Source organism: Harmonia axyridis, chromosome 3 (genome assembly GCF_914767665.1).
Source record: "Harmonia axyridis chromosome 3, icHarAxyr1.1, whole genome shotgun sequence".
NCBI lineage: Eukaryota > Metazoa > Arthropoda > Insecta > Coleoptera > Coccinellidae > Harmonia > Harmonia axyridis.
This window is the reverse complement of record NC_059503.1, coordinates 31,109,817-31,117,784: the sequence shown is the minus strand read 5'-3', so window position 1 is coordinate 31,117,784 and position 7,968 is coordinate 31,109,817.

Here is a 7,968-nt window from a genome sequence, read left to right as displayed (position 1 = left end):
ACAACATTTCCAAATCGGAGTTTGACCATTTATGAACCTTCAAGTCTTTAGGTCGTTTTAATCGAGATTTATCATGTTCACGGTCAGCTGGACGGACAGACAGAAGGGAATTTGACGCATTCATCATTAGTGAGTCAAACTTAATCCTTTAAGACCATATATGGATCAAAATTGGAAAATTATAGTTATTATAATGTAATGATCTCGCAAAAAACCTATATACAAATACAAAGCTGATTTTGAAGCTGCAGTATATCTTTGTTGGGGAATTAGGGGCTTTCAACTAAGGATGATCAAATAAGATATTCATATTTTTCAGAAAATGGTCGATAAATATCGTTGATATTTTCAATTCAATTTAGAGTACCAAATTCGATATTTTATGATATTTCGCATTATGATTTCGTCCACACGAAATCTATTGTAATCTAGTTCCGTTCAAGGGTGTAGAAATGGGGGGTACTGGGGGTAATTAACCCCCCCCCCCACAAAATTTTCTAAATTACCAAATCGCGAATTCTCGCAAAGACGAAGAACGAAAATTTTTCCATAAAATGAACCAATAATCATTTTACTTTTCTTCGAAATCCACACAGCAGTAAAAAATCGGACCCTTTTACGGTTTATGAGTTTATTATCTCTTTCAAGAGATTATTGCACTTCAGGCACGTCTATGTCCGAGATTATTTATTTTCCTTTATCTATCCGCTTTCTCGGCCTCTTATTTGCCATCTGTGATTTTTGCATTCGTCATCGGTTTGCACTCACCCGTTGTGTTCGGTTTTTTTTATAATCCTCATCACAAAATTTCAATGATGTAGTTATCAAAGATCTGAACTGAGTAAATTTGAGTGGGATGTGTTGTACCATTTTGTGTTTCATTCAAATTGGAATTTATTTGTGAAGACATCAGTTTTGAATTGACTATATCTACACGGTGTTCCTAAATTGGCGGTACAAATGATAAAGATAGATTCCTCAGATCATTTCAAGAAAAAAAGTCCCAAAATATAACATGACACATAACATGAGTCGCCAAACACTTTGTTTTTGAGCTACAGGTAGTTAAAAAAATTTTCTCATAGAACTTTCCTTTCACAAGATAATTAATTTGAATTGAGCATAGATATACAAAGTTTTCATCATGTTATATTCTAATTTCGAATGCAAATCCACAGGATGATATTTTTCTGGAAGGGTGCCTGATTCTTTCCTTCAGAACTTTTTTTTGGTGAACCGCTGATAGTCCAAAAAATGTTAAAAGAAACTCTGGTCCAATACTACACTTTTTGGTTTGTTTTATCGTATCTGCTATCGATGTCTAGAAAAATATTTCAAACAACCCTCTAGTAATCCTCAGGAAAATCCATATTATTATACAGATCCAGCTAGTTAACTATAATGAATGAATCAATTATAAGTTTTGGTACTTATTTACCCACTCTCTAGCGAAGATTAATAAAGATTTCATAAACTGATATAAGCATCCCTAAAAAATATGACTCACTAGAAACACGCTGTATCTCGAAAACAAAGCGTTTGCGGGCTTATATTCATGGGACTTTTCTTCCTAAAAACATCCAAGGAATCTTTCATTTTCCTCCGCAACTCTAACCTTATACTGGATGTTCCTAAATGAGAGAGAACATCCAGTATAAGGTAAGAACAACCGAATTGGTATTAAACAAAATTATTTTGAGTAATTTGGTTCAAACTTCGTTTTCAAACTTTTTTTTCTCACATTACAGATATGAGTAAACGTTGTCGTCAAAAAAATATTCTCGAAAAGTACAGGAATTGACCAGATATCTGTTAGCATATCGAAGGCCAATTGATGTTGTTGCCAATCCTTTAGCTGATCTCATTAACGTATCTATCAACACAGGCAAGTTTCCTTCTTTATTGAAAACTGCTTCGGTTATACCTGTTTTGATGAAAAATGATCCCAGAAATAGAGCCAATTATCGACCCATTTCACTTTTAAGTGTGTTCTCTAAGGTGTTTGAAAAAATCGTGTATGGTCGTATGATCTCGTTTCTAAACCGTTTTATGTGATAAGTGACTGCCAGCATGGCTTTAGAGAGGGTAGATCCACAGAGACTGCAGCATTCTCGTTTGCTGATTACGTGTACAAGAGCCTCGATAGAAGCCTTCATGTTGCAGGTCTCTTCTTCGATCTCTCGCGTGCTTTCGATGTTCTTCCTTGGAAATTCATCGAGAGCAAGCTGTGTAACATTGGTTTTCGCGGTGTTTTTCTCCAGTGGATTTTAAGCTACATTACCGATCGGTGGATGACTGTTAGAGTAGATAAATGTTGGTCAGAGAAATTTAGTATCGATTTGGGGGTGCCTCAGGGCTCGGTCCTTGGTCCGTTGCTATTTCTTTTGTTCATCAATGACTTACCTGAACACATTATATCGGAATTAATGATTATATTTGCTGATGATAAGTCAGTGTTGATCTCGGCTCGGAGCCTAAGCCACTAAGCATTGCAATACATTGATTCTCAATTTTGTAAATTGGTGTCGTTCAAATGCGCTCATTCTCAATGGAAACAAAACCGAATGCATTTATTTCATTATCAGAAATATAAATAATAATCGATTAGTTATTCAATGCCTCGACCAGGATGTTGTCTCAAAAGAGACTAAATTTTCTAGGTATTCATCTGGACAGTTCTTTGAGGTGGAATTTCCATGTGGATGCTGTTTGCAAAAAATTGTGTAGTTCCTTCTATGGGATTAGTAGGATAAATAATTCATTACCATTCCAGTCGGTTATAGCTGTTTACTATAGCTTGATATATAGTCATATGAACTTTAATATTCTGTTGTGGGGTAACTCTGTCGATTGTAAAAGGGTGTTGTTATTCAAAAGAGAATTATGCGTCTGATTTTCTACCTACATCCACGTGATTCCTGTAGGCCTTCCTTTCGTCAACATAAGATTTTGACGCTACCTTCTCTATATATTTATAAATGTTTGGCCTATATCATGGAACATGAACACTTAATGGTAACATTATCTAGTTTTCATGGTTTCTCTACCAGAAATAATACTACTTTGTACATTCCATCACATGCAACAGCCAAATATAAAATTTCCCCAGTATATCAGGCCATAACATTATTCAATCATCTGCCTAATACTGTTAAGTTATTCAATAAAATAAAATTTAAAAAAACTATCAAATGTATTTAACATAACAAATGTTATTATAGTGTTAAGAACTATCTAGATGACAAGTATGTTATCACAGCTTAATGAGAATTTTTTGTTGTAGAATTAGTTTGAGAAAATTCATTTTTCCTTTTTTCCAATTGACTTATCCTATGCATTTTGTATGTCTTAAGGAATCAATAAATATATTATTAGTATTATTATTATTTTTATTCAAGTAGTAGGCGGGTGCCAGAATTGTCAAATAAGTTGTTACTTTGTTCAGTTGTTATGTAAAACCATCACTTAATTTTTGTAAGAACCTATAACCTGTTTGATAAGTAACGTCCTATTAATTACTACATAGTACATTCTTCAAGATTTCAGGTTCAAGTTGACTGGAAGGCAGAAAAGAATCCTTGTCCTTCGAAGGGTTTATCGATTGTTACAATATAACGAAAAAATTGAATACAATAGAGGAATTTAAAATTTTACGAGCATTGGGTATTGACTCCGGATATGTTTATGGTAATGGTAGGAAGGTGGAAACCGACAGTTTGAATCATTCTACGAGAGAAAAATAATATAAAAAATATTATGTTATATAATTTGAGAAATAGAATTCAATTCTATTTGATTCTGAATAATTCCTTTTTCGGCAAAACTCCATAGTTGGTGCAAACTGTTAAATTTTTAGTAAGAGGGTATCGACTAGTGTGGTCATTAACCATGCTTGTTTCAAATAAAAAATCAGTATACATGTCATGGAAGCATTGATGACTTATAAATAATTAAAAGTAAAAAGTAGGTATAAAACAATCAAACAATAACAATATATCATGAAACGAATTATATAAACTTGGCAATAAAAAAGCATACTAGCTAAAATTAATGTAGGTATATATTAGAAGGGTTTTCTATTAAAGATAAATTCCACTTCGAAATATGTTCTGACAACAAAAAACACATTCAAAAAGGAGCCAAGTTCCACCCAGATTTCTGCCCTTGAGAGGATGATATCTCAAGAAATTGGTGACAAGCACTGAAAGCATCAGGAACTTCGTTCATTCATGCACATTTTGCGCCCTTGGAAACCACGGGTTTATACAGGGTGTTTCTTAAAAAAATTGATATATAATCGTATAGATAACACCGGAGAATCATTTTTGCCTCGTGTCATTCACCTCGTTTCGAAGCATAAGCGAGATACAGAGTGTTCATCATCATTTCTGAGCAATATTCTATTGAGAGTGGTCAGTTATGTATAACCTTTGAAGTTATGATTTCTGGTCACATCAATGTACTTTTGAGTGCTCAATTCAGAAATAAAAGAACTCTGAAAAAAATTTCATAATTGCCGTAAACCTGCAATGTTCGTGTTTTTTATCCCATTGCCAAATCATGTTTTTTTTAGTTGAAGGAATTTAAGAAATTTCTTTTACATTCTTTCAATACAATCAATGTATTTTAAGAGGCAAGGATTTCAAACTGAAATGTACCGGGTTTTTCACCATAATTTGACCCCCCCTTTAACTTTGTTACTAAAAGAGGTACAAAAAAATGTTTTTCACATAAGTTTAACGAAATCGACTAATGTTTTTCAAAATGATTTCAGAAAACGAAATATATACAGAGTGGGCCACTTATTGATAGCAACTTCATTTTTTCAAATGGAACACCCTGTATATTTTTCTATATTTGACTAGCTCTTTTTCCCCTGATTTAAAATATATAACATATATTTGGTCTATCTCTCTTATTCTGAGTACCACAGAGTTTCAAATTTTAAGAACCAACTAGCATGCTCAGTAATCAGTTTTCAAGTGGTAGGCTGCGATAACTCAAAATGCTCTTTTTTGAGTTATCTCGTTGGCAACGATATGACATATAGTCAAATTGCCAGCGAGATAACTCAAAAAAGATCATTTTGAGTTATCGCAGCCTACCACTTGAAAACTGCCAGCTTGCATGCCAGGTGGTTCTTAAAATTTGAAACTCTGTGGTACTCAGAATAAGAAAGATAGGCCAAACATATGTTATATATTTGAAATCAGGGGAAAAAGAGCTATTCAAATATAGAAAAATATACAGGGTCTTCCATTTGAAAAAATGAAGTTGCTATCAATATGTGGCCCACTCGGTATATATTACATTTTGTGAAATCATTTTAAAAAACACTAGTCGATTTCGTGAAACTTTTGTAGAAAACATTTTTTTGTACCTCTTTCAGTAACAAAGTTAAAGGGGGGATCAAATTATGGTGAAAAACCCGGTACCTAGTAATTTGATTTTCACAAAAGCATGATGAACGAAGAAAAAACTTAACAATTTATGATCAAAATGCAGCGTATTTTCATGGCACCAGCTGTTAAATTTCTTTATGACATGCAGTAGCAAATTTCAGATCAAAAAAATTCCTAAGTCTCTAACTTAATTTGCTCTAGCTACCAATGCTCATAATTATATAAAAATTCATCCAGTTTTCTCGTGAATGTTGTTTTTTTGAATTAATTTTATTTTCTATACACCACTCATACAGCTTAATGAGGTCACTCTGCAAAGTCAAGAAATCAGTCAAGACCCTTGTGGAACCCCTGAAGTTGAAAATAAAAGAAGAATGTAATACCCTCATATCAAAGAAACTGCTCTTGAATCGATAGAAAAGACTCCAGAAATTTCTGAGGATGCATAATATTCCAAAGTCTTTTTGAGTAGTAGTCTATACGATACGCAATTAAACGCCTTGCTAAAATCTGTAGACTACGTCAACTTGATTTCTACTATATTTTATCCAATAAATGCTAAAGTTCCCCAGTATGTGTATAAAAGATTGTAATAACTATATTAACCACTCAAAAAAAAAATCACTTTTTAAGGATAATTTGTATCTTATGAACAACCAATTCAATAATCAAACACAAAAATGATGCTACCAATCCGGTAAAAAGTATAGCGAAAACAAGCGCCAATTTATTCAAACCAAGCCTTGCACTTACTCCGCTTATTACAGTAACATTTTTCCGTGGCAAATAGGGAGAAGTCGACCATTTCGAAGTGAGGCCACTCTCTTGAAATCTAGAGAACCATTCGTTGAATATCAAGAGAAAGGGCGAACCTTCTGGCAATATCCTCGAGATGAAATGAGTCATAATACAATCGTCCAAGACGTGTAAAAGAGGAGCGCTGTTCTGGTCCAGATATTTCGTGTTGATTTTGAATACAGCTTCACCCTCTCGCTCCAAAGAAACGATGTTTTTGTAGAAGGCGGCTCTCTCTATTGCTGGACTTACCCCATCGTAGTTCTTCACTACTTTCCTTGATAGTAACCTCATCAAATGTGATTCTTTCTCGTTATCGTCGAGAATATTTAAGGTCGTTTCGATCAGTAAGTCTGAATCCGCCAAGTCCTGCAAACTGTTGATGTCTGGATAATAGGATACTGTCGAGAAACTCTTGAACAAGTGCCCGTTAAAGATCCCTGCCAAAATCACGTGAAAGACGAAAAGATAGACGGCTAAAACTACCCTGTATTCTAAACTGTTCGTAAAATCGATCGATACTGTTTTAAAAAACACGTAATATAGATTTGTAGAGGATCTTGAAGATAGAAGATCAATTAAGATGCACATTATTACTGCTATAATAATAATGAAGATCCAAGATAATACAGAAAATACCTTCAAAATACAAGCCCAAGCTGGGATTTCTCCAGATTTAGGAACAACAGGACATATTCTGTCACTTTGAGTAACCTGACTGAATTCAACATTGAAGTACGAGTATTTGTATTCTAAAAATACACCGTTCATGGCAATATCTGTTTTTCTTCCAATTATATCTCCCAAACTCCCAGTTGAGCTCCCATTGGGTAAAATATGCCCAAATCTATTGATTCCTTGCCCTTTTATATCTTCTATTATAGCGATGAAATTCAGATATTTAGCTAGATGACCCAATGTACAACCATCAATCCCACCTACATGACGAGAGTATGAAAGAACATCGAAACAAGTGCTGACACTGAGCTGCTGAGGAGTATTTATCTCTACAGCTGTTGGGTACCTATAAAACATATTAATTTTTAGTGAAATATTGTTGAGACACTTCAAGGAGTTCAAGATTACTCTTGGTTCGCTTAAAATGTCTTCCAGCTGGTACTTATCCAGTAAACCATAAGTACCATTTTGAAAAACTAACGGGCGATATACGTAGAACATGTGAGTGAAATTGCATACGGTCTGAACGATCATGTTGAGGAGTCCATGTTTTTTCCATGCTGTTTCTAGAAATCTGAATATTTGGCGTTGCCAATGTTTATTTCGACAGGCTGTATCTGTTATAAGAACGACAGATATATCTCTGTGGTAGAATTTTCTTGTTCTTTCTCTATGGTTCAGGTAATCAATAGCCAAAATGGTAGATGCAGATACCAGAACGAAACCTCTGTTGAAATCGGCATACATCCTTAGTTCATTTTCATCTTCAATCTTGAATTTATCGCTATGATTTCTTTCGAAATAAAAGTTTCCATTCGAATATTCATCGTTCTCTATCTCGTCTTCCTTGGCTGATTCTTCAAAAATTTGGATATTTCTTTGAGCGACACCTACAGCAATCAATAAATCATCCAGATTGACCAAGCAGCTTATATTCCTGTTTTCATCCATCAATTTCACCACATGAAGAGTTCTAACATTTTGAAAAAACCAATCGTAAAACCTTTTCGCATTGTTATATGAAACAGTTCGTTCAAGTCTTCCTTGATAATTCTCTACTTCTATAAAGAACAGCAGATAAACAAAAATAGGA